This window comes from Nycticebus coucang, chromosome 8 (assembly GCF_027406575.1).
Source record: "Nycticebus coucang isolate mNycCou1 chromosome 8, mNycCou1.pri, whole genome shotgun sequence".
Lineage (NCBI taxonomy): Eukaryota > Metazoa > Chordata > Mammalia > Primates > Lorisidae > Nycticebus > Nycticebus coucang.
Window position 1 is genome coordinate 76,792,847 of NC_069787.1, and position 26,764 is coordinate 76,819,610.

Genomic DNA, 26,764 nt, shown 5'->3' on the forward strand with positions numbered 1-26,764 from the left:
CTGAATGATATTAGACGGACACCCATGCTTCCTAAGCACCCTTTAAAACTATTATGTCTGATAGTAACTAAAATCTCACAATTAAGAATTTTATTAACTCCAACATATAGATATATACTTTGTTGTCCTGGGTACTTAAACTTTAGTACCAGGGGCTCAGTGCCTGTATCTCAGTAGTTAGGGCATTGGCCACGTACACAGGAACTGGCAGGTTCGAACCCGGCCTGGGCCTGCTAAACAACAATGACAACAACAACAACAGCAAAATAGCCGGACGCTGTGGCAGGCACCTGTAGTCCCAGCTACTTGGGAGGCTGAGGCAAGAGAATCACTTGAGCCCAAGAGTTTGAGGCCAAGAATTTGCTGTGAGCTGTGATGCCACAGCGCTCTACCAAGGGTGACATAATGAGACTCTGTCTCAAAAAAAAACAAAAAAGTACAGCTCTTTGCTATGTGTGATGTCTCACAGCTCTAATCCTAGCACTCTGGAAGGCTGGGATGGGACAATGCTTGAGGCCAGGAGTCTGAGACCAGCCTGAGCAAAAATAAGACCACATCTCTACTAAAAATAGAAAAAGTAGCTGGGTGTGGTGTCATGGCCTTAGTCTCATTCACTAAAACCTTAAACCCCTGGGCTTAAGCAATCCTCCTGCCTCAGTCTCCTGAGTAGCAGGGACTACAGGTGCCTGCCACCGTGCCCTGCTAATTTTTTAATTTTTTGTAAGGACTAGGTCTTATGTTGCCCAGGGTGTTCTCAAACTTCAGGCATCAAACGGTCTTCTCCCAAATTGCTAGGGTTACAGGCATGAGTCACTGCACCTGGCCTCAAAAATTATTTATCAGCACGTAGTTGGGAAAGTGATTTTTTTTTTTTTTTTTTGTAGAGACAGAGTCTCACTTTATGGCCCTCCGTAGAGTGTGCTGTGGCCTCACACAGCTCACAGCAACCTCCAACTCCTGAGCTTAAGTGATTCTCTTGCCTCAGCCTCCCGAGCAGCTGGGACTACAGGCGCCCGCCACAACGCCCGGCTATTTTTTGGTTGCAGTTTGGCCGGGGCTGGGTCTGAACCCGTCACCCTCGGCATATGGGGCCGGAGCCCTACCGACTGAGCCACAGGCGCCGCCCGGGAAAGTGATTTTACAATGTCAGAATGACAGTGAAATTCTCCATGCTTAACAATAAGAATAGAACAATAGCCTTCGAAAAAGATGAATATTCTGAATGTTCGCTCTAGAGCATTCCAAAATATGCCATCAATATGTAAAGACCAATGAACTCTTCATAACTCAGAAAAAATGTATCAATAAGTTGATTCTTAAAGATCAAAAATGGATTATTCTCCTTAAAATTATTAAGGGCTTTTATTTCTCTTTCTTTCTGTTGCCAATTGCACATTTTAAGGTTAGAAGACAATAAAAAGCAAGAGAAAGATGTTGCCTGGGAAAGGACCAGCTGGCCACCTGAGTGGTCCTCCTTATTGCCCTCCCCTCAGCACTTAGTCACCAGTTCATCTCTCAGAGACAGATTCACATCAGCAGAGATCAAAGGGGCTGTTATATAAACCAGAATCCTATTAATTTGCAAGCAGAGCCTTAACTGCTGAGGGGCTGAATATTTGTGGGGGGTTTTTGCCAATAAGTTCTACATATTTATGCAAATAATGGCTATATAAACAGAAAACCCAAATTACAGTAGCTTAAACAGAATAGAAGTTGCTTTTTTTCCATAAAAGAAGTCTCAATGAACTAATATAGAAGTTGTAATGTATCACCTGAGATATAAGCTTTTTATCTTTCTGCTCTGTCATCCTCAGCTTCCTTTCTCAAGTTCACCTCTTGGCCCAAGATGACTGCTAGAGAGTAGTCATGAAGACCATGTTCCAGCCAGCAATAATGAGGAAAGAAAGGATTTACTACCTGTTTTTCAAGAGCCTTTCCATTAGTCCCATATACATTTCCACTTAACATTTCACCAACGAGAACCTAGTCTCATAGCCACATTTAGCAGTAAGGGCTGTTGGGCAGGGTAGTCACTCAGCCAGGCACATTGCTACCCCATAAAATTGATGCTCTGTTTTTAGGAAGAGAAAGGAAGGGATGTTGAGGTAGGCATTTCTGCTGCTGCAGCCAAATTATAATCAGAAGGTGGCTGATTGAATGACAAAGAGTCAGATTTGTGGTTTAAAGAGCCAATAGTTGGGCAGCGCCTGTGGCTCAAAGGGGTAGAGCACCGGCCCCATATGCCGGAGGTAGCAGGTTCAAACCCAGCCCTGGCCAAAAACTGCAAAAAAAAAAAAAAGAAAAAGAAACTAAAGAGCCAATAGTTAAGGCTGTGCACCTTCAGTGTGCACATAAATTGCTTGGGATCTTGTTATGTGCAGAAGGTGATTCAGGATATCAGAGGTCAAGACTGAGATTCTGCATTATCAATAAGCTCCCAGATAATGCTGGTCTGTGGATCATGTTTTGAGTAGAAGAACCTAAAGCATCATTCCCAACCCAATTGGTGTTTTCTCTAACAATCCGGATACAGCTGATTAAAGTGAGAGTATTGCATAGGGATCCACAGGTGAGGGGTGCTGGGTTTGGGGTGAGGAGAGACTGACTAAAGCTTGCTGCACAGTTTGCTCCAACTGAACCCACTACGGCAACTTTTTCTCTCAGAGCATCTCCCTGTATGCAAACTGACTGAAATTCTCCAAGGTTGAGCTGAAAAAGAGGGCGAGTGGAAGCAGGCCACCCTGGGTGTCATGGTCTTGACTCAGAATTCAGTCTGTTATCCTGCTAAACTGAGGTGGGAATTTGACTTTGTACTGCCTTGGGAAGTGCCTATGGAAGTCCCTTGAGCAGAAACTAAGGACATTAAAATAGTCCCTGACCCCAGGATGTCCACTTTCTACCACTCATGGAAAAAGCCAAACTGCAGCATCAAATGTCTCTTTCTTTGCCCTGCTCCTACATAGCCCAATAGACTTCTCCAGATCACAGAGGAAGCTCACATTTCTATCAACTACCCATTTTTACTATTAATAGTTAAGCCATTGCAACGGGGCCACATAACAAAAGAGATCTGGGATACCATTATATTTTAAACTCCTGGAAAATTTATTTTTAGTGAAAAAAAGCCAAAAGAGAATTATACAAAAGTGCTATTTCTTTTTTTTCTTTATAGTCTTTTTTTTTTTTTTTTTTTTTTGTAGAGGCAGAGTCTCACTGTACTGCCCTCGGGTAGAGTGCCGTGGCGTCACACGGCTCACAGCAACCTCCAACTCGTCGGGTTCCGCGATTCTCTTGCCTCAGCCTCCCGAGCAGCTGGGACTACAGGCGCCCGCCACAACGCCCGGCTATTTTTTTTTGTTGTTGCAGTTTGGCCGGGGCCGGGTTTGAACCCGCCACCCTCAGCATATGGGGCCGGCGCCCTACTCACTGAGCCACAGGCGCTGCCCCAAAAGTGCTATTTCTTTCTTTCTTTTTGAGACCGAGTCTCAAGCTGTCACCCTGGGTAGAGTGCTGTGGCATCACAGCTCACAGCAACCTCAAACTCTTGGGCTTAAGTGATTCTCTTGCCTCAGCCTCCCAAACAGCTGGGACTAGAGGAGCCCACCACAACGCCCGGCTATTTTGTTGTTGTTGTTGTCCTTGTTGTTTAGCCGGCCCGGGCCAGGCTCGAACCCGCCAGCCTCGGTGTATATGGTCAGAGCCCTACTCACTGAGCTACAGGCACTGCCCCAAGTACTATTTATTTCAAATAGCACTTTTAATAAATGTATAATTATAATATATATACAAAGTGCAATGACTTGAATATATATGAGGTCAAAAGTCTAAATTTGAGGCCCTTGATGGCCCTCTTTGCTCTCTGTGATAAGCTTTGGGAAGATTTGGGACCAGACAGCACCTTCTCTTCCCATTCCCAGTGTGCCGGGTGGACTCTATAACATGAGATACTAATTGTCTATCCAGTATTCACCCCTATCTTCTTCACTGACAAAACTACAATTTTATTTCAGGGGCAATGTGCCAATTAAAATACATAGTCTCCCTTATAGCTTGGTATAGACCTTGTGACCCATTCCTGCACAAAAGGATTTGAACAAAAGTCCACCAGATATAGTCTTCAGCAAAATTACTGTTTTAATGATAGAAAGGGACAGAATTCTGACATCCAGATTTTGCCCTTCTGCCTTCCTGCTTTGAATACAGATGTGATTCCTAGAGATGCGGTAGAGGCTTTGCAGTCATGCCGATGAAAGCCTGATGCTAAAGATGGAAAAGCAGAAAGATGAAAGAAATCGGGGTTCCTAATGGCATTGTAGATTTTCCATATTAGTCTTGAACCACTACCTCTATCCTTGTTATATGGGGAAAATAATTCCTTATTTGGGACCTATTGTGTAAGCTCCTCTTTCTCTTCTCCATTCTTTACTCTTATCCCCTCTACCTTCCCCAGCATTGCCATGCTATTAAATCAAATATAATAAAAATTAATAGGGGTATGAGAGGAAGGAAGGCAAATTCTACTAATGGTGATGAATCCTAAGTTGATTGCACGAATACAAATGGCTTAATTTATAAAGGACAGATATTCTGGACAAGGAGCTTAGAAAAGCACTTCCCAAACTTTAATGCACAAAGAAATCACCAAGGGATCTTGTTCAAATGCAGACTTCTGTTCTGTAGGCTGTTGGGAGAAGCGATATGCCCTGGGCCCTGGTGCCACAACTTGTTCTGGCTCTGCATGACAAGAAAACAAGGCCCTGACCACTTATTACCAAGGTCAATTCTTAGGGTTGTTTTTGCAGAAAGCAATATTGTGGGATAAAGTAACCTTTCCCTTCTCCACTGCCACCCCTACAGAATTTTATTGTATATATCTGAGATTTACACCATGATGTTATGGGATACATACAGATAGTAAAATGGAACCTGAGTACATAGTGAGACCTTGTCTCTACAAAAAAAAATTAAAAATTAGCCAGGAATGGTGGCATATACCTGTAGCCTAAACTTCTTGGAAGGCTGAGGATCACTTCAGTTTGGGAGTTCAAGGTTGCAGTAAGCTATAATGATACCACTGCACTCTACCCTGGCCAACAGAGTGAGACCTTGTCTAAAATAAAATAAAATAATAGTTCCTATTATCTATCATTTCACATAGTTACTTTTTGGGTAACGAGAGCATCTAAAATCTACCTATGTAACAAAAATCCCTAATATAATACAATCTATTAACCATAATCTTCATATTATACATTAGATCTTTGGACTTGTTCATAATACATCCTGTCAGACTTTCTAATACTCTCTTTCTTTCCCACTCTTCACCCCTTTCCTTCCCTTCTGGCATAGATTCTTCTTCTTCTTTTTTTTTAGAGATGGCGTCTTACTTTGTCGCCCTCTGTAGAGTGTTGTGGCATCATAATTCACAGCAACCTCCAACTCTTGGGCGCAAGTGATCCTCTTTCTTCAGCCTCCTGAGTAGCTGGGACTACAGGCACCTGCCACAACACCCGTCTATTTTTTAGAGACAGGGTCTCACTTTTGCTCATGCTGGTCTAGAACTCCTGAGCTCAGGTAATCCACCTGCCTCAGCCTCCCACAATGCTGGGATTATAGACATGAACCACCAAGCCCGGCCTGTGGCATAGATTCTTAAACAACCTGTTGCATGACCTTGAAAGCCCATCACAGGAGAATAATGCTTTGTTTTGCCAAGGCAAAGACAGCACCAAGTCATTGCATAATCCCCTCTCACACTCAGAGTTCCTGAGCAGCTGCTTTGGAGGTGGATGAAAATAACCCACCATTTCAGTTTTTATAACCCATTCAGGAATGAGAATGTTATTTTTAAGGCATGATAATTTTAAAGCTTTGGCTGGCCTGTGGGAAAATGTCTTCAACCCTTTAGAGAAATTTTTTTTTGCAGTTTTTGACCAGAGCTGGGTTTGAACCCGCCACCTCCCATATATGGGGCCGGCACCCTACTCCTTGAGCCACAGGTGCCGCCCCCTTTAGAGAAATTAAGTGGATTCCAAAGTGTCCAAAATGAGCTCTTTCTTTGTAGTAACATGAAATGATTCACTGCTTACTTGCTTTGAGGGCTTTAAAAAATCCATGCTGGCCGGGTGCGGTGGCTCACACCTGTAATCCTAGCACTCTGAGAGGCTGAGCTGGGTGGAATGCTTGAGCTCAGGAGTTTGAGACCAGCCTGAGCAAGAGCAAGACCCCCATCTCTACTAAAAATAGAAAACACTAGCTGGGTGTTGTAGTGAGCGCCTGTAGTTCCCAGCTATTGAGGAGGCTGAGGCAAGAAGATTGCTCAAGCCCAAGAGTTTGAGGTTGCTGTGACCTATGACACCCTAGCACTCTACCCAGGCTGACAGAGACTCTGTCTTAAAAAACAAAAACAACAACAAAAAACCCTGGAGAGTTTCAAACCATTGGTTTAGGATACCTTCCTGCCTTGTGGCCTCTATTTATTAAGATAAACATAATATCCCTAATTTCACCTTGGTTTTGGAGAAATAAAGGTGAACAAATGGCTCACAGCATAGTCCGATGCATCAGGAATGAGGTTCTCTTGGTGTGTAGTCCCCCTAAAGCAGACCAGGAGGCAAAGATTTTGGTGCAAGCAGGTTATTCAGAACCACTGTGAAATAGTGGGAAGGGAGACAAAGAATGGAGGAAAGCCAATAAAACATAAGTTAATTAGCTGATTTCTGTGTGGACAACTGGGGCTTAATCTTGATGAGGACTCTCTGAGAGTCTGATGGAACACGCTTCAAAACTCTGGCACCAAAGATGAGAAAGTAGAGGTGTTACATACCAACTATTTAGAGTGTCTCTCAGTGCTTGAGGGCTGTTCCTGGGCCATTAACTATCCAATGCTCTGATCAACTCTGAAGTAGACTGAACAACCCCTGCCCCAGGTCAGAGAATGTCCTGAGACAGAGACAGAGGAAATCTTCCAAGCAGGCAAAGGACACATGGGTGGGGCACTCTCAGCATCTGCAGCAAGGGTCAAAGTCAGGTTCATAAATGAACTATGTATACCTCACTTAAAATATATAGCATAACCTTTGGTGAGATGATTGGGGGAAAAAATAAGAACAAAAACAAATAAATAAAATATACGGTATTGTCTCCATTTTTGTCTTGTAAGGTCTGTTTGTTTTTAAGTAAAGTAGCAGGAAGTCCATCTGTAGCCCTTGGCTGTGGAGCAAAAGCAATGGGAGTTGAAGTCCTCACCATTGGCAATTCCCATTCCCTAATTCCAAAAGTACTCAGAGTTAAATAAGGTCACCCTCCCTCTGTAGAGTCAGCACAAGTCTGGGCAGAAGATGACATCATTGACGCTTGAAAACTGAGACACAAGCATTTGCAAGATACAGGAAAGGACAGGACGGAGACTCCATCAGGTAACAATGTTAATTACCTATGACAGCCATGACAATTAAATCCAGTAAGTAAATCCAATGAGTATAAGGGGTCCTGGTACCCATATTAGAGCTTCTGTGGACAAATAAGACCCAAATATGTACTGTTTTCATTCTTCTTCTGAAAATAAAAACACTTTTATTTTCTTTCTTTCTTTCTTTTTCTTTCTCTCTCTCTCTTTCTTTCCCTCCTTCTGTTCTTTCTCTCTCCTCTTCCCTCCCTTCCTCCCTTCTTTCTTTCTTTTCTCTTTTCTTTTCTTTATTTGAGACAGTCTCACTTTATTGTCCAGGCGAGAGTGCCACAGTGTCAGCCTAGCTCACAGCACCCTCAAACTCCTGGGTTCAAGTGATCCTCTTGCCTCAGCCTCCTGAGTAGCTGGGACGCATATGATACCTGACCAATTTTTCTATTTTTTGTAGAGACAGGGTTTTGCTCTTGCTCAGGCTGGTATCCAACTCCTGAGCACAAGACAACCCCCTGCCTCAGCTTCCCAATGTTCTAGAGTTACAGGCATGAGACACCATGACTGGACCACTTTGGTTTGTAAAAATAATACATATTCCTGATAATTGAAGAAAACAACAAATACAGAAAAAGATAAAGAAGGGAAAAACTATACAAAAGAACCCTCATAGTTGCCAACCTCCTTACATTGACCACTTCCTTAAGCTGACCTAATTTTTATAGACCAGACATGCACCACATGTACATATCAGTACAGTAGCTCCTTCTGTTGACCATGTCCATATGTTGTCCAGTTTGTTACAGTCCCTTGGGAGGTCAACTTACAGAGATTCTACTGTAATTCTATTTTATGAGCTTTTATCAATATATAAATAAAACATAAATTTTTAAAATGTTTAAGTAAATTCAGATCTTTTACAAAATAATAATACGTGTTGGATCTTTCTATATATAATGAACCATTTTATATCCTGTTTTCACATAAAATATAAGGGGCTATATGATTTGGTATGTCATGGAAAGTTCCTTGAACTATTTCTATTGTCGGAAACATATTTCATCACCTAGATATGTCATAAACCATTTAATCTTTCTTCTATGAATTTCCATTTATAATAACTGTGTGAACACTTTTGTGTTGACCCACTTGACATCCGGGTATTTCATCGTGATGTACTCTCAGGTGTTGGATTATAGCATCGAAAGGTAATAAGGCCAAAAATCTGGGGACTGAAGTATAAGGGGCCACCTCCTCCTTCCAGTGGTCTCCAGTGGAAATCTGTAGCATACCAAGATGTTTCTCCTTGGCTGCTTAGTTGTAGGTAATGCTTACCAACATACAGAATCAGAGCCCTCAAGATTATCTCCCCTCCCTGGTTTTCAGATAAGAAAACTGAATTTCAAAATGGTTTAGTCACTTGCAATTTTTGGCAATTATCCGCCACTTTTCCTGGGCACACATGTAAGCCCTTGATAGGCCTCTCTGAGAATAGCACAGATGGACCAGACTTGGCCAGGCCATCATACTCTGGACTTGGGTTGTTTTTAGAAACTAAGTAACAGCATGACATAAAAGATAGAAGGGCCAGACACTGGCTGCCCAGCCAGAGGGGGGGCTATCTTCTGGTTTGGGGAGCCCGAAAGGGCACCTCCTTCTTCATCAGCTGTCTACACATAATAAGATAAGCTATCTCTTCCTAGATTTGGAAGAACCACGAGGTTTGGTGGAGTGCCTAGAAACAAAAATAAACCTTCCGAAGGAACACAGGCCCCTGGATCAGGCTGAGCCGATATAATTCACACTAGGAAAGGCTAAGCACTTTTGTGAGAGCAACTAGTTCTCTCCTTATTTGTTGAATGGAGGCTTGGACTCCCAGGTATGGGATGTATTTTGCAGACATTGTCAGCACGCTGCTCATGTTCCCTCAGCACGTACCATTTCTAAATGTGTTATACCAACTACTTCCTACTGCAAGCACCAGAGAAGTTTCACAGAGGGCTTTCTGTGGCTTAAGCACATCTGGCAAGCTTAAGCTTAAGTACATCTGGCAAGCTAGATGTACAGGAAGACAAAATGCACATCTGGATGGTGGCTAGATGCGCAGAAAGACACAGCCCTCTAGAACAAACCTCAACCAACGACTGACAAGAGTTGGCGTCTGAGTGTCCACTTCCTGGCCCCCTTCGATCTGCTGTTTGTCCTGTACCATCTCATAGAGGGCCTCTTCATTAACATATCCTGCACTTTCATTCCCTGTCTCACTTTCTTACTCCTCTACCAATCCTTCCTGGCATCACTCCCAACTCAAATCCTGTGCCGGGGTCTGCTTCTTGGGGAACTCAACCCAAGACAATGTAGCGCTTTGGGAGTAATAATCATAAGAAACCATGATAAGAGAAACCAGTTAGTGTAGTAGACACAAATTGATACAGATGTTAGAATTAGCAGGCAAGCACATTAAAGCCGCCACTATTGCTGGATTCCGTATGTTAAAAAAACTGGAGGAAAGATTGACCCTGTTAGGAAGAGATACAGAAGATATTTTAAAAGCCCAATGGAATTTCTACAGATGAACTAGAGAAAAGGAAGCGTCCCAGGATAAACGTAGATGATGGCTGCAGTGGAGAAGGCTCCAGGCTGACGAGCAGAAGCCACATTGTAATCGTTATAATTAGGCTCAGACACATAAAACAGATGGGAAAATTAGCAGTCACTTAAACGAGAGAAAATCTTATTTCTCTCTCATGTACAAGAAATCTAAAGGTGGTCAGTACAAAGCTGACAGGACAGCTCCAGGGATCCCTGCGCCATCAAGAATTCAGTTTCCCCTTTTAATTCTACTATCCTTGGTATATAGCTTTCATCCGTAAAGTCATCTCGTGGCCCAAGGTGGCAATTAGAGCTCCAGCCATTATATCTATATTCCAGGCAGAAAGAAGGAAGAGAAGAAGGACAAAAAGGGACCTCTCCTACTAGGTCCACTCTATTTAAGCAGTCTTTCTGGAAGTCTCACAGAACCCTTCCAGTTAGACCCCATCGTCTAGGACTTTGTTATATGGCAGCCTCTAATTACAAAATGGGCTAGAAATATACTGCCTTTATTGAGCACATTGCTAAAATCAAAATTGAGTTACTTAGTGGGGAGGAAAGAATGGCTTTGGGGTCAGATATTTAGCGGTTTACCTTAGCAAGAAAAACTCAAGCCTGTAATTCTAGCACTCTGGGAGGTCAAAGTGGGTGGATCACCTGAACTCAGGAGTTCGAGACCAGCCTAAGCAAGAGGGAGACCCTACCTCTAAAAATCAAGAGGAGCATTGTGGCGGGTGCCTGTAGTCCCAGCTACTCAGGAGGCTGAAGCAAGAGGACCGCTTGAGCCCAGGAGTTTGAGGTTGCTGTGAGCAGTGATGATGCACGGCACTCTACCGAGGGCAGCAAATGAGACTCTACCTCAAAAAAAAAAAAAAAAAGACAGAAAAGAAAAGGAAAAACTCAAGGCTTAGAGATGTCCGGTGCAGATGGCTGAAATGACAACAAAAAATAGGGGTTAACTGAATGTGTAACTGAACCAGTTAGTTCTCTACTTTGTGCCTGTCTTACACATGCAGAATGCTAGGAATCCAGATAAAAACACAGGTTTTAAAAGCCTTATGTCTGCTATCTATGGCTGCAGGACAAACCACTCCAGATGTTAGTACCCTGTTTCCCCGAAAATTAGACCTACTTACAGGAAAGATAAGACGTCCCCTGAAAATAAGACCTAGCACATCTTTGAGAGCACACCTTAAAATAAGACACTGTCTTATTTTCAGGGAAACAGGGTAGCTTAAAATGACAATAATTTTATTATTTCTCATTATTTCGTGGGTTGGCTGGGCTCAGCCAGGTAGTCCTACTCGTCTCACCTAGAGCCACTTGTGCAGCTGCGGTCAACTGGACCAGGGATGCCAGGAAAGATTGGTAGAGGAGCAAGAAAGTGAGACAGGGAATGAAAGTGGACCAGTGCAGCTGCATCACTCCCAACTCAAATCCTGTGCCAGGGTCTGCTTCTTGGGGAACTCAATAGGCTCTGGAGGGCCTGTGATGGCTGGGGCCTTACCGCCAGCCCCAGTGTAGCCCGTCTCCACATGGTCTCTCATCATTCAATACCCTAACCCAGGATTTCTTGCCTTATGCAGAAACGTTCCAAAACAGGGAAGGTGAGGCTACAGGGCCTCCTGAGCTCAAGGCTCCAGAACTTGGATAACATCACTTTCTGTTGCATTCAGTTGGCTAATGCGAGTCTCAAGGGTAGAACAGATTTAAGTATAAGAGGTGGAAGGTATGGGTGGTGCCTGTGGCTCAAGGAGTAGGGTGCTCGGTCCCATAAGGTGGAGGTGGTGGGTTCAAACCCAGCCCTGGCCAAAAACCACATACACACACAAAAACAGGTGGAAGATAGATTTTGCCTTTGGATGGAGGAATTGCAAAGCCACATTGTAAAAGAGGAATGGGTGTGTGTGTGTGTGTGATTCATGATGAACCACACTGTGGTTTGCATAAGCTGGCAAAAACTTTTAAAAAGGAAAAAAAGACCCCCCAAAGACTCAAGCACAAGACTCCTAGAAGTCATCAAAAATTACAGTAATGTTTCAGGATATAAAATCAATGTCCACAAGTCAGTAGCCTTTGTATACACCAATAACAGTCAAGATGAGAAGCTAATTAAGGACACAACTCCCTTCACCATAGTTTCAAAGAAAATGAAATACCTAGGAATATACCTAACGAAGGAGGTGAAGGACCTCTATAAAGAAAACTATGAACTCCTCAGAAAGGAAATAGCAGAGGATATTAACAAATGGAAGAACATACCATGTTCACGGATGGGAAGAATCAACATTGTTAAAATGTCTATACTTCCCAAAGCAATCTACCTATTCAATGCCATTCCTATCAAAATACCAACATCGTACTTTCAAGATTTGGAAAAAATGATTCTGCGTTTTGTATGGAACCGGAAAAAACCCCGTATAGCTAAGGCAGTTCTTAGTAATAAAAATGAAGCTGGGGGCATCAGCATACCAGATTTTAGTCTGTACTACAAAGCCATAGTGCTCAAGACAGCATGGTACTGGCACAAAAACAGAGACATAGACACTTGGAATAGAATTGAAAACCAAGAAATGAAACTAACATCTTACAACCACCTAATCTTCGATAAACCAAACAAGAACATACCTTGGGGGAAAGACTCCCTATTCAATAAATGGTGTTGGGAGAACTGGATGTCTACATGTAAAAGACTGAAACTGCACCCACACCTTTCCCCACTCACAAAAATTGATTCAAGATGGATAAAAGACTTAAATTTAAGGCATGAAACAATAAAAATCCTCCAAGAAAGCATAGGAAAAACACTGGAAGATATTGGCCTGGGGAAAGACTTCATGAAGAAGACTGCCGTGGCAATTGCAACAACAACAAAAATAAACAAATGGGACTTCATTAAACTGAAAAGCTTCTGTACAGCTAAGGAGACAACAACCAAAGCAAAGAGACAACCTACAAAATGGGAAAGGATATTTGCATATTTTCAATCAGACAAAAGCTTGATAACTAGGATCTATAGAGAACTCAAATTAATCCACATGAAAAAAGCCAACAATCCCATATATCAATGGGCAAGAGACATGAATAGAACCTTCTCTAAAGATGACAGACAAATGGCTAACAAACACATGAAAAAATGTTCATCATCTCTATATATTAGAGAAATGCAAATCAAAACAACCCTGAGATATCATCTAACCCCAGTGAGAAAGGCCCACATCACAAAATCTCAAAACTGCAGATGCTGGCGTGGATGTGGAGAGAAGGGAACACTTTTACACTGCTGGTGGGACTGCAAACTAGTACAACTTTCTGGAAGGAAGTATGGAGAAACCTCAAAGCACTCAAGCTAGACCTCCCATTTGATCCTGCAACCCCATTACTGGGCATGTACCCAGAAGGAAAAAAATCCTTTTATCATGAAGACACTTGTACTAGACTGTTTATTGCAGCTCAATTTACAATGTGGAAACAGCCTAAATGCCCACCAACCCAGGAATGGATTAACAAGCTGTGGTATATGTATACCATGGAATACTATTCAACTATTAAAAAAATGGAGACTTTACATCCTTCGTATTAACCTGGATGGAAGTGGAAGACATTACTCTTAGTAAAGCATCACAAGAATGGAGAAGCATGAATCCTATGTACTCAATTTTGATATGAGGACAATTAATGACAATTAAGATTATGGGGCAGGAGGAAAAGCAGAAAGAGGGATGGGGGGGTGGGGCCTTGGTGTGTGTCACACTTTATGGGGGCAAGACATGATTGCAAGAGACTTTACCTAACAATTGCAATCAGTGTAACCTGGCTTATTGTAGCCTCAAGGAATCCCCAACAATAAAAAAAAAGGAAAAAAAGGGGCGGCACCTGTGGCTCAAGGAGTAGGGCGCCGGTCCCATATGCCGGAGGTGGTGGGTTCAAACCCAGCCCCGGCCAAAAACCACAAAGGGAAAAAAAAAAAAAAAGGAAAAAAAGACCAAGTGTAGAGGCTCACACCTATAATCCCAGCCTTTGGGAGGCCAAGCTGCAAGAATCCCTGGAGGCCAGAATTTTAAGACCAGCCTGGTCAACATAACAAAATTCTATCTCTACAAAAACTTAAAAAAAATTAACCAAGCCTGATGGTGCTTGCCTATAGTCCTAGCTCCCTGGGAGTTTGAGACGGAAGGCTTGAGCCCCACAGTTCAAGGTTGCAGTAGCTGTGATGGTGCCACTGCACTCTAGCCTCAGTGACAGAGTGAGACCCTGTCTCAATAAATACATACATACATACATACATAAATAAATAAATAAATAAATAAATGAAAATCTACAACTTGATGTAAGAGGGAAACATGTTAATCAAGTTTCTGCTTCCTCTCTGGAAGCTTTACCACCACCATTGGAACAAACACAGGTTAATCTGTGGGGAGGATATGAAAAACATGTGGCAGAAAATGAAGCCATTTAAGCCAAGACGATTCTAGACTAATTCACCAGCAGCCAAACACAGACGTGAGGGTAAATCAAGCTGATCGGCCAAGGTCAATCAGATGTATAGAACTACTTAGATGACCTATAGGCTCATCATTGTTATTTTAAACCACTAAATTTGGGAGTGATTTGTTTTCCTGCAATAGCTAACTGACACAGAAATAAAAGAGACTTTATTTGACTTGGATGCCAAGAATATTCTTCAAATGATAAAGAGGTCATGTCATTGGCTCTGTTGGCCAGAAAGTATATTTCTGTCATCACTTGACTCAGCCTGGAGCAGTATTTACATCATCATCATCATCATATAAACTCTGTTTCTTACATTATTATTATTTCAACATTTAGAAATAATGTGGTCAGTTGAACCTGCAGATATGGAGGGCTGACGATACGTACAATGATGTGCTTGAAGTGCACTAATCTTAAGTGAGGTGTTAGCTCAATCAATTTTTACATGTGTGTACACCAGAGCAGCCATCACCCAGATTGAGACATGGAACATCACCTGCTCCCCAAAAAGTTTCCACATGCTCCTTCCTGATCAATACACCTCCTCCAAAAAATAACCTCGATTCTGACTTCCGCCACCATTGATCTCTTTTGCCTGTTCTTGGTCTTCAGATAAATGAAACCCAAAAGTATATACTCGTGTGTTTGACTTCTTTCAGTAAACACAATGGAATTTATTCATATTTCTGCACTTGTCAGTAATTCGTTCTTTTGATTGCAGGGTTGTCATATTAGAGTTTATCCATTTTTTCTGTTGGTAGACTTTTGGGTTCTATCTAGTTTGGGGCTCTCGTGTATGAAGTTGCTGTGAACTTTATTTTACTTATCTTTTGGTGTGAAACTCATTTTTAAGCCCTTTTTACTTGCTGTTTCTTCTGCCTGGACAATTTTGCCTTCAAATCTGGCTCCCTTTCACCAATCAGATCTCCAAACGGTGGCTGGAGGGGGACAGGATTGGGGCTGGAGTCCTTAGGGGCTGACTGGACACCTCCCTCTCCTTGCAGTTTCAGGGCCTCTCCATGTGTTTTCTCTGTGTGCTGGCTGGAGCTTCCCAGCATGGCCGCTGCAGGGATAGAGGGAAGTTTCAAGAGAAGGTATTCCAGCAAACAAGAGAAACTTCATCACCTTGTATGTCCCAGCCTTGGAAGTCACGCAGCATTGCTTCTTCTATATTCTGTTTGTGACGTATAAGTCACTAACACATCCAGATTTAAAGGTAAGGAAAATAAACTTTCCTTCTTGGTAGGTGAGTCTAATCGGCTAAAGCAAGATTCTAGATGAATGTATGAGCTGGGAGACAATTGCTGTAGCAAATTCTCAGAAAATGCACTCATTCTATTCCGTATTCTACTTTGTTTTTCCATGGAACTTTTTACTATCGGATATGATCTTCTTTATTTCTTTGCTCTTGATGAGCTGTCTCCCTTTATTAGAATACCTGCTCTGAAATGGCAGAAACCCTTTCTATTATTCTCTGCCTTCTCACCAGTACCTGGACGGGGTCTGTACACAGTAGATGAATAATGTAATAAGAATCTTGTAGCAGGGAACCAATAGATGCCTCTGGTTAATAAACCAAGTAACAGAAGTATAAGTACATTTTTAGAGATGTGTGCTTAACCACTCAAGACCTAAAGCCAGAAATAGTTTCAAGGGTATGGGGTTGCAAGATGGGGAGACGAAAAATGGGAGAGAGGGTTAGCGCTTTTCTGTGGCACTTGTACATATAACAACTTTTAAAATCCATGTACTTTTATTTCTTTGATATTAAAATTTTGAAAATCTAAGTTTAAAAAGATCACTGGGGAAAATGGGAGAGAATATAAAACTAACAAAGCATTATTTGTAATCCCACCACCTACAGATAGCCACTGTCAACACTTGGTCTATGGGCAGCGCCTCTGGCTCAAAGGAGTAGGGTGCTGGCCCCATATGCCGGAGGTGGCGGGTTCAAACCCAGCCCCAGCCAGAAACTGCAAAAAAAAAAAAAAAAAAAGTCACAGAATAAAGTGTAGATTATAAAAAACAAAAAACACTTGGTCTATTATCTTCGCACTGAAATCATTCACAACAGACAGTTCCATAACTTTCCTTTTCCTATTTCTTCCATTAATTCTATTGTGAGGATTTGCACCTAGCCAGAAGCGCTGCCTGGTAAAGGTATTTGACCTAAGGTGAAAAACTCTGTTACTTCTTGTTTCCCTTACTTAGACGGCTGCATGATCATATGTCCTTGTCCTTCTCCTCTCTCCACCCTGAAGTCCTCCCACACAATCCTGCTTAACTCACCCTTAGCTCCATTCTCCTACCTTTCCCCTTTTTCGGGGATTTTAGAAGTTCCTCATTCTCTTTCTTCTCAGCCACGGGACAGCCATGTGTGTTTTTCTTACCTATCGCAATATGTATAGTAAACTATCCAAAACTCAGGGGCTTAAAACTACAACCATTTTATTATTCCTCAAAATTCTACAGGTCAGGAATTTGAACAGGGCACAACTCGGTCACCTCCACTCCACGTGAATACTGCTGGAGTCTAATATTCACATGTCTGAGGCCTTAGCTAGGAAGATTGGAAAGACTGGGGATGGATAAGAACCCTTAAATTGAAGTCATGTAACTGGGAGCTTCGTTTACACTGTCAGGTGGGTGCCTGGGTCTGCCCTGTGTGGTCTCTGAGCCCTTCCCTCTCCAAACATGGTCTCCCTGGTGGTACCGTGTCTTGCAAGGCAGCTCAGGGCTTCCTAGAGCTTAGGTCTGGAACTTCAACGGCATTCCCTCAGCTAAAGCAAGTCACTGGCCCAGCCCAGATTCAAGGGGAAGGAAGGACACAGGGCAGGAACACCGGAGGCATGGGTCATTGGGGGCCCCCGCGTAACAGACTACCACTACATCAGGCCTGCTGGAATTCAAATCCAGTCTCCTCGCCTTAATAGCTGTATTGCCTAGCCTTAATTTCTTAACTACTCTGAGCTACCATTTCCTTCCTTATCAGTAAAATAAGTAGGATATAATTCTTCCCGGACAGGATCACTCTGTGCATTAAATTGTGTATTGTGCCTGGCACCTTTGCAGCATGGGGTTTCGTAAGAGGGACTCAAGCATTAGAAAGGCATGCAAACTGTAAACCTGATGGAACCATAAGAACATAAGCTCCTGGCAACCTGAAGAAAGCTTTGGGAATGCTTAGACTTCCAAGAAATTAGAGGTTGGAGTCAGTAATATATACGTATGTATGTATGTATGTGTGGAGACAAGATCTCACTCTGTTGACCAGGCTAAAGTGCAGTAGCACTATCGTAGCTTAATATAACCTCAAATTCCTGGGCTCAAGCAATCCTGCCACCTCAGCCTCCCAAGATCCTGGGGATTACAGACATAAGCCACCATGCTCCACCCAATAATATTTTAATTTTTTTTTAAAAGCAATCTTCATGGGAAAAATAATAGATATTATTGTATGGTTATAGGAGTGCAGAATTTCTTCTTTTTTCCCCTCCATCTTAACTTCTTTTCATCTCTTTCCCAGTTTCTTGGCTCTATTTTATTTATTTATTTTTTTTTTAGAGACAGGGTCTCACTTTATGGCCCTCGGTAGAATGCCGTGGCCTCACACAGCTCACAGCAACCTCCAACTCCTGGGCTTAAGTGATTCTCTTACCTCAGCCTCCCGAGTAGCTGGGACTACAGGCACTCGCCACAATGCCCGGCTATTTTTGGTTGCAGTTTGGCCGGGGCGGGGTTTGAACCCGTCACCCTCCGTATATGGGGCCGGCGCCTTACTGACTGAGCCACAGGCGCCGCCCCTCTTGGCTCTATTTTAAATCTGCTGTTTCTAAAGCCGGGAGAGGTGGCTCATGCCTGTAATCCTAGCACTTTGGCAGGTGGATCACTTGAGCTCATGAGTTCAAAACCAGCCTGAGCAAGAGTGAGACCCTGTCTCTAAAACATAGCCAGGCATCATGCAGGGGCACCAGTAGTTCCAGGTACTTGGGAGGCTAACGCAAGAGGGTTACTTAAGGCCAAGAGTTTGAGGTTGCTGTGAGCTATCACACCAAGGCCCTTTAAACAGTTTGAGGCTGCTGTGAGCTATGATGCCACAGCTCTCCATCGAGGGTGAAAAAGTAAGACTCTGTCTCAAAAAATAAATAAGTAAATAAATAAATCTACTGTTTCTCTTCTTATCTCTTATTGAATAATTTCCTCTACCTAGTAACCTCTTGTTCTACCTGAACATCTGGATCCTCAGGAAGCCCTTCCCCCATTCGTCCACCTTCCTCTCCCGAAGACTCTCCATAACTGGTCACCACCTAAACTGGAGAAAAACAGAATTCACACCCACAGGAGATCACTGCAATGGTTCCTTCTTCTTGGCCCCCTGTCTTGCCACGTCCACTATGATGTGCCTCCTCCCAGGACTGCTTGAGGCTCCCTTGAGCTGAAGAGATTTGTGAGCAAGTGACCTTTAACCCAATTAGAATCCTCCTGCAATCTGTGCTAATCTTCTTAAGTGTTAATATTTAGCACTACCTTGTACTAGCCAGGTGTCAGCAAGGCCAGCTGTCTGCAGCCTTATCAGCAAAACCTTTAAAAATGCTTCCTTGCTTTTCCCCCTACTTTTTTGATGTAGATTTCTGGTCTGGCAAGAGGTGGATAGAAATAATCCTTCCTCTGAAAGTCAAAGATTTAATGAAGGAACTATTTCTCAAGAGTTGCTATCTGTGTAGGATAATTAGCACTTTATTAGAGGCCTGTAATAAATGTAACAGTGAGCAATGTGATCAGTGCTACTCAAGTTTGAGAGAGTAGATTTCTGGTTCAGTAAGTCTAGGGTGGAGCCTGAGTTTCTGCGTGTCTAAGAAGCTTCCAGGAGATGCAGCTGCTGATGGTCTGGGAATCACATTTAGTGTATTTGTCAAGGTTCCGTAGAGAAATATAACGAGTAGGATCCACACATTTATGTACATACATACATATACTCTCTCACACACACAAAGGCCTTCCTTAATGTTACTGATAGGTTTTTGGAAACTGTAACTTTAGACAAAACAATGTATAACAAAAAGAATTTTTACAATAGGCTAATTGGGCTTGGTGCCTGTAGCTCAGCGGTTAGGGCACCAGCTACATACACCGAGGCAGGCAGGTTCGACCTGGCCTGGCCTGCTAAACAACAATGAAAACTGCAACAAGAACATAGCTGGGCTTTGTGGCAGGTGCCTATAGTCTCAGCTACTTGGGAGGCTGAGGCAAGAGAATCGCTTGAGCCCAAGAGTTTGAGATTGCTGTGAGCTGTGATGCCACAGCACTCTACCGAGGGCGACATAAAAACTCTGTCTCAAAAAACAACAAAAAACAATAGGCTCATTGATACAAAGAAAGGTTCACTTCCTACAGCATATTATTAGTCACAAAAGCATCACCAAATAATGGCCCAGGACACTTCTAATATTAAAATTGACATCAATGTGAGCTGTATGTACATTTGAGAAAGGCTCGGTGCCTGTGGCTCAAGCAGCTAAGGCACCAGCCACATACACCTGAGCTGGCGGGTTCGGATCCAGCCCGGGGCCCGCCAAACAACAATGACAGCTGCAACCAAGAAATAGCCAGGCATTGTGGTGGGCACCTGTAGTCCCAGCTACTTTGGAGGCAGAGGCAGGAGAATCGCTTGCGCCCAGGAGTTGGAGGTTGCTGTGAGCTGTGATGCCATTGCACTCTACCTAGGGCGACAGCTTGAGGCTCTGAAAGGAAGGAAGGAAGGAAGGAAGGAAGGAAGGAAGGAAGGAAGGAAAGAAAGAAGGAAGAAAGGGAAGGAGGGAGGGGAAGAGAGAGGAAGAGAAAAGAAAAGAAAAGAAAGAAAGGGTGGCGCCTGTGGCTCAAAGGAATAGGGCGCCAGCCCCATATGCTGGAGGTGGCGGGTTCAAACCCAGCCCCAGCCAAAAACTGCAAAAAAAAAAAAAAAAAAAAAAAAGAAAGAAAGAAAAAAAAAGTAATAAAAATAATTATTTACCTGATTATTCTAGTTCAGGATCAAGGTGGCCACAGCTACCCCAGCAGCTCAGTGCACAAGGCGAGAACCACCCTGAACATGAGGCTGTCCCACAGCAGGGCACATTCACACTCATGCCCACACCCACTCAGACTGGAACAATTTAGACATGCCAATTAACCTGATATGTATATATTTGGGATGTGGGAGGAAATAGGAATAATCAGAGAAAACCCATGTAGGAAATGGATAGAGGAATCAATTTTTTTTCTCATCAATCTTACAATAAAACAATCTTAAACTAACAACATTATTCAAGGTTCTGCTGTGTACACACACACACATTTATACAAATACATACGAGGGTATTTATTAATATTATCAGAATTGGGCTTAGCGCCTGTAGTGCTCAGTGGTTAGGGCGCCGGCCACACACACCAGGACTGGTGGGTTGGAACCTGGCCTGGGCTTGCTAAAAACAACAATGACAACTACAATGACAACAACAAAAATAGCCAGGTGCTGTGGCGGGCACCTGTAGTCCCAGCTACTTGGGAGGCTGAGGCAAGAGAATTGCTTAAGCCCAAGAGTTGGAGGTTGCTGTGAGATGTGATGCCACGGCACTCTACCAAGGACGACATAGTGAGACTCTGTCTCAAAAACAAACAAACAAAAAAATTCAGGATTGGCTCATGGAATTATGGAAGCCAAGAAGTCCTACAATCTGCCATCTGCAAGTCGGAGACCAGGAAAGCTGAAGGCCTGAGAATCAGGCTCAGAGTTCTGAGTGCAGGAAAAGATGGATATACAGGTTCAAGAAGAGAAAGCGTTTGTTCTTCCTCTGCCTTTGGTCCTATTCAGGCCCTCAACAGATTAGATGATACCTGCACACACTGGTGAAGGGGGAATCTTCTTTATTCAGTGTCATTCAAATGCTAATCTCTTCTAGATGCGGACTCACCAACACACCCCCAGAACTAAGGCTCAGCTATCTGGGCATCCTCCAGCCCAGTCTAGTTGACACATAAAGCTGTCACACTTAGCAAGGAAATAGTACTAAGTAGTAAGGAAGTGAAGGCACAGTCTGTGGACAGTTTCCTGCAACTCTTCATTTTTTCCAGACATCTAGCAGTGAAGAGCTTAGGCTTTGGGGTCAGATAGAACTATGTTCTAATTTGCTTTGCACACCTGATGTGGTCTTGACAAGAGACTCACTTTCTGTGCATAAAAAAAAAAGAGGGTGGGAATAATAGCTGCTTCACCGAATTGTCCAGGAGATCTTGTGATGCAGTGAGTAAAATGGCCTAGCAGCACGCCTGGCACATCGGGGGCTTCCATAAATGGTGCCACATTTTGCTATTGTAAGGATGGAATCCACAGACCTAAACAAATCTTCAGCTTTTCCATATTCAGGGTGAGGACTTGGTTTTCACAGGTCCTCTAAAGTTAATAAACAGCAGTGTGAGTGGGTGTGCTCCCGTATTCAGAAGCCACCCTTGGGCAAAATGAGGTAATGCTTTGGAGGCCTGAAGAAAAGGCCTCTTTCTCATTAACAGTCACACCCTCAGACATGTAAGTGTTTTTCACAGACTTTACTAAGTTCATGCGACACCCTGGTCACAAATCTTTCTCAAACAGCAGAAAATGAAAATCTTTCTCATTGCTTATGGATTCAAGTCCATTTTCTTCTACTTCGCACACAAAAGCATTTTCTTTGGGTATGTGTGCTTCATTCCTCAACTTCTGTCTTCCCAAACTGACTAAACTGCAACACCTGCAAATCCTTTAAAAGATTTATTCTGTTTGCGTACACTTTCAAATTACCTTACAATCAGGTTGGTGCGGTGGTTTACGCCTGTCATCCTAGCACTCTGGGAAGCCAAAGCATGCGGATGGCTTGAGCTCAGGAGTTGGAGACCAAGCCTGAGCAAGAATGAGACCCTGTCTCTAAAAATAGCCAGTGTTGGGGGAGGCACCTGTAGTCCCAGCTACTCAGGAGGGTGAGGCGAGAGAATCATTTGAGCCCAACAGTTTGAGGTTATGTGAGCTGTGATGCCACAGCACTCTACCGAGGGTGATGAACTGAAATTCTGTCTCAAAAAAAAAAAAAATTACTTTACAATAACTACAACCAACCCCCCTTTTTCCCCCTGGGTTTCTACTTGTTTTGACTCTTGCAATATTGTTTCTACATGTTGTTTAAATTTTACTGATGATTCAACAGAAGTTGCCACCAGCAAAACCAGTTGTTTGGTTCCTGAGAACACTCTTTTTCTGGCCTAATTCTCTGGGATGATGACTGGAAGTGAAACTTGGCTTTGTTTCAGGATGCTTAGGAAGAGTTGTAGCAACAGCAAGTATGATTGGTTCATTATCCTATCCCCAAATTTATTTCTCCTTATTTATAGGACTAGTTCATTTTAGCAGTTTTAAAAAGACTGCATCTTCCAGGCAATGGAGTGGGACCTTGTCTCTAAAGAAAAAATAAATAAATTTTTAAAAGACTTTATCTTGAGCACAGTTATCTTCTCTTCATTTAGCAAAATGAAGCAAGATTTAGCAAAATCCCTAAACTGCAATTGCTACAATTCTTAACTTAAGAGACTAAAGGGGCAATGGGAGTACGGAGTTATTAAGGAAAAAAAAGACAAAAATAGAATAAGACAGAATAGGGAATTGGGAAAATCAAAGATGGTACCCAAATGGTTTACTTCACAAAGCATGGAACTATATTAACCAACTTGAGTTGTATTTCAAAGACCTCCTACGTTTGTTTTGTTTTGGGATGGAATCTTCCTTAGTCACCAGGCCAGTGGGGCTAGAGTGCTATGGCATCATCATAGATCACTGTTGCCCAGGCTAAAGTGCTGTGCCATCAGCCCAGCTCACGGCAGCCTCAAACTCCTGGCCTCAAGCGATCCTCCTGCTTCAATCTGCTAAAGTGCTAGGATTACAGGCATGAGCCACCACACAGAGCCTAAGTGTTGTTGTTTTTTTAAACCTTGAAGCTGTTTAACTCTAATTAGTATATTAAATGTTTTACATTTAGGAAACCAAGATAAACCATGAGATAGGCTAATTGAGCAGAAGCCTTGATGAAGAAAAATTATAAACAAAAGCAAAGAATGTAAATTTGTTTTTCCTCTAGAGACCATATACTCTATTTCTCTGGGATGAAATTCAATCAACTGGGAAAGAAAACGAAGACATAATTTCACTGGATTCTTGGAGGCCCTTCTTCTCAATCAAATACTCCCAGGTGGTCCTCTAGATTCTAATTTTTAGTGATACCTTACCATTAACTTGTTAAAGGGTATAAGTGTTAATTGTTAACATCTAATTACTTAACTTGTCTTCTTTATTCTTCAAGCATTTACACTGATACGAGATAGGTATTTGGGTAGGGTGTTATGTAAGAAATGTCTGAACTGGGATAGAGTTTAGACTAGAATAATGACACCAAGGTTTTCTCCCAAGTTCAAGGTTGAACGAAAATCTTAGTTCTAGAATAGACTTAGAATTTTTAAATCCCACATCCCATTCCACTTCAGAGTACAGCCCTAGGTATGCTGGGGGTGTTTTCAGATACTTTCATTTTGCTGCCTCTAACCAAAGCTGCTCATCTTTGACTAGATGGATGCATTGACGCTCATAATTCCATTTCATGAAAGGAAGTACCCAAATTTCTATTCTGTTACTGAGGGCAAGTCCTAAGTCTTTCCCTGCTGTTCCTTGGAATTATGATTTAATATGACTGGTAGCACCAGAATGCAGTGAAGCACATGCCTCCACTTGCAAGATTAAGTTAATTATGTAGTTGCATTGCTGTCTTCCCGAGCCATCCTTCTTGCACAAGTATCTATGTGCTTTGCTTTTCAAAGGCTTCCATAGAGAAAAGTGTTAGAATAGGTGTAATTAAATTATCTTCTTGTTTTTAACTTTTATGTTTTTAGTCCATTTATTACAGAATAATTAGAAAATATAATAAAGAGGAAAAATAACATTGGCACTTAATTGTGAAAGGTTTGTTTTGTCATTATGCTAGTAGAATTTTGAGTCTCTTGAGTGAGGCCAGAGGAAGCATCCTTCACCATTTATTTTCCTCTAATTGGGATGCCTTCTTTTTGAAGTATCTTGCACCTAGAAAAGCTTCCCATCGACTAAAAAGGATTCTCATGAAAACTGTAGCTAGTGTAGGCTCCTCTTAGGCAATTTTAATAAACAAACTGGAAATTAATAGATGTTTGAAACTCTAATTTCTAATTCTGACCCTGAAATCAAAACACTCCAGGAAAATACCTAACCACCCCTTAAATTCTATTACACATTTTAAGATTAAAGTAAAAATATGTATATACATGGTAAAAAAAGGGAAGAGTTCAGAAATGTAGAAAATGAAACAGAACAGCCTTCCTCCTTCCTGACCTCCAGTCCTTCTCCCCAAAGGGAGTTGAGTTTCTTCTCTATACTTCCAAAATATAGAGAATAGTATCAGACAATGTCCCTGACTTCAAGGAGCCTACACCCAAGTGGAGGAACCCATTATTATTGAAAGGATCAACCAAACAATTGTAACATTGCAGTTGTAGCAACAAAAGAAATCTATAGGTGCTGAGATCCCATATCAGCACCTATAGGGGTGCCTGACGAGGAGGTGGAGAGGCTGCACAGGTTTCCAGAATGAAGTATACTTGAGTTGAAAGTCAAAAGCGATATAGGAATAATCTAGGTCAAAAAGAGTAGGTGGGAGTAAAGAATATTTTGGGAAGAAAAAAAGCGTGTGCAAAGGCCCTGTGGTAGGAGGAAGGAATGTGTGAAAAGACTGAAAGGCAGAGGGTGAAGAGAGCAAAGGGAGCATGGCAAAAGATAAGGCCACAGGGTGACGGAGACCAGAAGGTGAAAAGCCTTTTGGTTTGTGAAGAAGGCTTCCCACATGTGAAGAATTGTGTACTAGAGCCAACAGTGTGTCAGTTTAGGGTTCATCCAATCACCCTTCCACATGACTGCAGCATCTGGAAAGCTAAAACCGCATTCCAGACACCCTTGCAATGAGGGTGCTAGATACAGTCAGATTCACTGCTATGAAATCTGGAAGATGGAGATGGGGTGAGGCCACACTGAATGGTTTCTGAAGTTTCTACTGGTGAGCACAGTCAGCGGCATAGTTTCAAAATGCTCTGTGTCCAGAGGTTTAATGTTTTTTTTTTTTTTAGAGACAGAGTCTCACTTTGTCGCCTCAGGTAGAGTGCTATGGCGTCACAGCTCACAGCAACCTCCAGCTCTTGGGCTTAGGCGATTCTCTCGTCTCAGCCTCCTGAGTAGCTGGGACTACAGGTGCCCGCCACAACACCGCCTATTTTTTGTTGCAGTTTGGCCGGGGCCGGGTTTGAACCTGCCACCCCAGTATATGGGGACAGGGCCCTACTCACTGAGACACAGACGCCGCCCCCAGAGGTTCAATGTTCTAAGAGGGCATGGGTCCTTTTGCATTTTATGTAGGTATGTGTATGTAAGTATGTATGTACGAATGTATGTATTTTGCTCATTGCAGGTCCAGGAGACAAAGCATTACTCCAGAGCCAACAAGCAGAGTGGTAACACTCCCTCATCGTGTGCCTTGGAGCACACCCTTACGGTCCTGGCTCCTTGTTTCCCATTTGTGATGGAGATAGCAGCTCCCCTGGCAGTCCATTTCTGTCATGTTCTGAGAGTCATTCCCAGGGGCCCAACTTAGAATCTACTCACCCCCTACCCTCCCAACAGTTTTGTAAGCACCTAATTCTCTACATCAAATTCCTTTTTGCTTAAAAACACCATAGGTAAGTTTTTTGCAGTTGAGCACTCACAGATAAAAAATGCAAAGCTATTTAAAGTATTGAGATAGGGGAGTGCTAAAACCAGATTACTGCAATAGAGAAGATGAGGTGAAGGACGTTAGGGTGGATTAGCAGGCTGTCGGTCATGTTGGGATTGGTGTCCCGCAGCAGGAATGCAGTATCCAGGGTTGTGCCGGAGAAGGGCTAAGACTGCACCCTGGAGGTGGAGCTCTGCCTACGCAAAATCAGAGGCCATTTTTCTTGTTAGTGAGGCAGGCGACAGGATGCCAGTCAGTGGGACTAATCTTTGGGAGAATGAGGGAGTAGTGGAAGAAAGAGAGAGGAAGGAAGGCAATCTTAACAACAACAACAACAACAAAAAGTAACTATTCCTCTGCCAAGGCGGAAGGGTTACAAAAATCATTATCCTGTATTTCTATCATTTACATACCATAAATTTCACCATTTTAAGTG

General features: G+C 42.7%; 1 pseudogene; it reads right to left on the bottom strand.

Moving 5' to 3' along the window:
• LOC128591368 (protein SET-like) overlaps positions 1–26,764 on the bottom strand; it is a 40,591-nt pseudogene that overhangs the window by 13,256 nt on the left and 571 nt on the right.